This window comes from Oryzias melastigma, linkage group LG4 (assembly GCF_002922805.2).
Source record: "Oryzias melastigma strain HK-1 linkage group LG4, ASM292280v2, whole genome shotgun sequence".
In the NCBI taxonomy this organism is placed as follows: Eukaryota; Metazoa; Chordata; class Actinopteri; order Beloniformes; family Adrianichthyidae; genus Oryzias; species Oryzias melastigma.
Window position 1 is genome coordinate 15,816,043 of NC_050515.1, and position 5,074 is coordinate 15,821,116.

The following is a 5,074-nucleotide window of genomic DNA, read 5'->3' on the forward strand; positions in this document are numbered from 1 at the left end:
ATTTCGTTTCACTCTACGTTAGCTTGTCCTTATAAAGCGAGGCGGAAGCTAATCAGTTAAGCGCGCGAAACGGCACAACAATGCAGTAAAATACATGCAAGTTAGACTTTCATAGTTTCTTTCTTATTTTAATTCGCATATTCAAGTAAACATGTGCCCATGTCGCAGTGCTACCGTCGACTGCTCGTTGCTATGTAAACAAAATCCCTCACTGTGCGCTTGAAAAAGGGAACGGAAGAAACAAAGACGGAACGTTCCGCCACCTTCAATATTTCGATTTTTCTAGCTGACAGGATTTAATAATTTTTAGAAATTATACAAGATAATAATACAATGAAAAATAACGTTATTTATTATTTTCATATGTTTTGCTATCTCGTATCTTCAGCCTAAAGAAAGATGGAATTCTGTTTTTAAAACCTTTGTATACAGCCTACACAACTTTTTATGAACTTTGTGAAACTAAAATCTGAATGGATTTGACATTCAGCCGACATCTCAGGACCTAAACCCTATTTGAGATATTTGACAGTTGTTCAAATATCTCTGTGTAACCTCTCCATGTGCCCCATATGTCTTCAGGATTCCAAGGTTGTAGCTGTACTCGACATTTGCTATGTTGCTTTCTGGTACTAATAAAATCTCTTTCTGATGTATTCTGTAATATTGCTGTACCCTGTGTGGATTTGTGAGTCAATGTCTCGTTTTATCCTCGTTCACTCTAGGAAATCTTGTTCCAATTGCAAATGTTTTTGTTTTTTTAATGGAAAAATGCAACAAAAAAACTGAGATGGAAAGGAACATTTGACAAAATTTTGCACATAGCTGTAATAAATTAGAAAATTCCACTGAAAATATATTTATGCATCATATTTTTTATTGCAAATTCGCCTTTTTTTCTGCAGATTTGTACATACACACATGGAACATTAAAGCCAGCATTCAATAGATGTGCTTCTTGTTCCTGTATGAACATTTCTTGTGATATATTAGAGATGTCACAAGTTAAAAAGAATTAACAAGTGATCTTTTTCTGAACACACACACACAAAAGGTAAAAGTCTGGATGAAGTAAAGATAATAAAAAATTCTCTTTTGTGAATACTTCATTTGGGTCATAATGACACTGAGATGGATCGAGCAATTTAAAAAGCAGCCCCATGTCAGTTTACTGGAAAAAAATGTGGATTTCCCCATAAAATTAACAAAGGATTTATTTGTAAAAAAAATGAGTTGATTAAAGAGATCAACCAAACATAACCCAACCATGGCAGCCTTAGGGCAAGCATAACTAATTTAATTAATAAAGAACAAACAATAAGAACTTCAAGACCGTCAAGAGGTTTATATGCTGGCTGATCAAACCATTGAAACAAATGGGAGGGAACTACTCAATAGTACATTACACAAACAGTTTTTTTTACTAAACTTCTTTTTTTGAACGAAGATGTGTCCACTTACCGGAAAGCTAATTTAGAAAATGATTAACTTAGCACATCAGAACAGTTAATAAATCAGGAAACTGAGTTCCTCCTCTTCCTTTGCCACTAGTGGCTTTGTACTAATAAAGGAGCATTGAGATCAAATACGGCTCCACTCCCAACCACCTCTTTGGACCAGGCAATAGCTCCTAAATGCAACTTAAAAAAAAAAGCGACAATCAAGCACAGGTGATAAATGGATCAAAAATAATTACAACAACATACTCTGATTGCTTTCAGCAATCAGACAATAAAATGTCTGTACTGCATTCAGCTAAAATGATGCCAAATAAACTTTTATTGTGAGTATATATTTGATGTGAAAGTTAGTGTCTGTAACTGCAAATAACTTTATGTGCAAATGGTGCAGAAGGGTGAACTGAACTCGGCCGAAGATTCTGCCATCACAGACTTATCAGATTTTAATGACAGGAGACACAGAATGACTGAGATCCATCACCGAGCAAATTATCAGTGATTTACATAGCACTAAAAATAGTTGTACAAGAGTCACTTAACACAAGAACCATTTCCTTAGCCAATGAACACATTTGGTGTCTGACCCATCCGTCAAGGCAATCATTAGACTTTAATCTCATAATTCTATCAATGACACGAGATCAGTTTACAGTCCAGTTATAAAAAAATAATGATTTGATTTTGTCACGTTAAAGAAAGATGGGTTAATTATTCTTTAATTTGGTACAAACCCTAAATAAATATCATTCTCGCCCCACAGCGAGAATGTCCCGGTTCAAATACCAGAAGGAACCTTTCTCTGAGGAATTTGCATGTTTTTTCCAGTGTTTTCTTGTGGATCTTTTACCTCTCCATAGTGTCTCTCTGGCTAAAGAAAAATAAAGTTATAGTATTTTTTTCAAGTAAGGGTTACTAAATTAGCATTTATTTAATTTAGATTAGTTAAGTTTATACATTTCTGTCTGGGGTGCACCTCAAAGATAAACTATGTAAAGGTCTTGTTTTCTCTATGCTTCCTTCAGAATACACTGATTTCAAATACTAAGCAAAACTTTGGTAAAAAATTTGATCCTTCATTAGTTCGAAGCACACATTATCTTATACCGTCCAGAGCTGTACTGGGATGACCCAGTCTGGCACAAGGAGTCTTTTATTTTGAAAAGAAAGTATATGAGCTTCTATGAAACGTAAAAAATAATTTCACATGTTGAGAAAATGCTATTTTTTTACATTTCCATTTTTATTCAAACCTCAAAAGAAGGATAATTCATACTTATAATTAAAACACGTTGTAATGAATGCACTGCTGTATCAAAATAAGACTTTGTGGCTCCTACAAAGTTTTGATCAATTGAAAACAAGCCCGAATGGCTCTTTTACTGTTAAAGGCTGCAGACCCCTGGTACAGGTGTGTGGTTGTGGCCCTGTGACAAGCTGGCGACATGTCCTGGGTGTATCCCGCCTTCGTGGCAAGGTTAGGCTCTGGCAGCCCTGTGACTCTGAAATGAATAAACCAGGTTAAGAAAATGGATGGAAAAGCACACATCTTCATAAATGTTCTTCATTCGGTACAAGTACTTCAACACTTTGTATCATGGGACATTTCAGATGTTAATCAACACTTTTTTTTGGTCGATCTCAATGCCTGGTCTGGTTGTGACAGCCACTTATTTCTTTAATTTTTGATTTTTTTCCGTTTTACATATTTGATCTGGACCAATTTTTTTTGACCAGTCAAACCTCTCTTCTTCTTGCTGGTGTGATCCTGTTCCTGGGTTTGTAATATTTCATTAAGCCAGCAGAGGACAGCAGCAAACAAGGACCATCTTTCAGCTCTTTTGCATACTTTCAGTAGACTTTCAGACAGAGCACACTGACCGCCACAGCTCATCTGCCTTTCATTGGGAAATTGTGTGTTGCACTTGAAGCAGAATAAGTTTTCTATTTCTGGCCATTATCAAACGGCTGACACACAGTTTAGTGTTTAGTTTAGTTGTTTACACCTTATGTTTTAACATTCTAAAAAACTAAAGAAATGTGCCCAAAAATGTGTTAAAATAAAAAAAAAGAGTCATAATTAAGACATACTAGAAAAAAGTAATAGAATGGAATAGAATAGAATATAATAGAAGGAACTGCATTATAATTCAGTTAGAAATATATGCAAAATATTGAATTGAAACTTCATTTTTTAGCTATAAACTTTATTTTAAAGCAAATACAGATTTTATGCCATTGATTTCTATTGACATACATCTTGATTTAATTTAGTGTAGAGTCTTACTGTGTTGTGGAACATTCGGATGTTAGATGGTCACGACTACTTATATTTTAATGTCATTTCTTTAAGGTTGAGCTTCAAATTCATCCATCAAGTCCTATTTTTTCTGGCATTGCAAGCCTTTTTAAACATAAAATTGTTTGGCGGACTTTGGTAAAGAAACAAATGTAGTCACAAGGCTCTTTCAAATATCTCTGTGCGCAACCAATTATCTATTTGATGAGCTCTTTTTTTTCTCATCGGCTATTCAACATTAGCATCAATGAATGCTTGTTGGGTCTGTGTGCACTGCAAACTGGTGAAAAACAACATTTTGTTATGGATACACAAACAAGTCAATGAGGAGATTTCCCGGGGAAAGAATTAATTTGATTATTTTAGGCACATATTATGCCCGCAGCAGAGCGATTCTTGTGATTCTATCACACAAAGGGGACTTATGGAAAATGAATGGGGACTATTGTTATGAAGCGAGCTTGTTTTCCGATGAGGTTGTTAGAAATTATTTTAATTCGTTCCAGTAAAGGAGCCGAGCATACATGATACACTGTGAATCCACACCCCAGGAATGTCACATTTTTGTCACATGGTGGCTCTGTAAAATTTATCAGTTTTGCCTTAACCTCCTTACAACAACAGACCTCACAACGTCAAGGCAGATAGCTACGGGGGGAGAAATGGCTCTTTATGAGCACTGAGACACACATTTTAAGTAAACAAACTGTTATTCAAAGCTACCAAAGAACTCTGGCCTACATTCAGTGGGAGCATGAAATCCAGACAGATGATGAAGATGCTGTCTTCAAGCCTGATTCTCTTCTAGTGTAAAGTGTTTGTTCAGATTAGCTGATATGGCTTTTAAGCCTGAGCCCATGTAATGATTGTCAAAGAGAGTCAATGAATGAACAAAAAAAAAAGATAATAAATTAAAAGTTACATAATTACTGTCAATATATTTCTGCTTTGAGAGACATTAACAGTCCTTATTCGAAGTGCTTTTGTTCTATTTTATTCCTTTTGAGTTGTGAGGATTTTCTGTAAATATTCTTACAGAAATAAAACCAGATTGATGGAGAGGTTTTAAAAAATAGAGATGCAACATGCAAGAGAAATCGAGACCTAGAAACACACAGAAACAGTAAACGGTGCTCAGACATGATGACATGGTCATTGATTTGTATTGGATTCACTTGAAATCCAAACTTCCTGTCCTGCATTCAAAGTTAACCAAAATCTTGCAGTTCTTCAAGTGGCCACTAGAAGCTGGTGGCTTTGGCCAAAAATTCAAGCAGTGTGACTCAGATAAATTCCTGGTACTGAACAGTGCAGATGA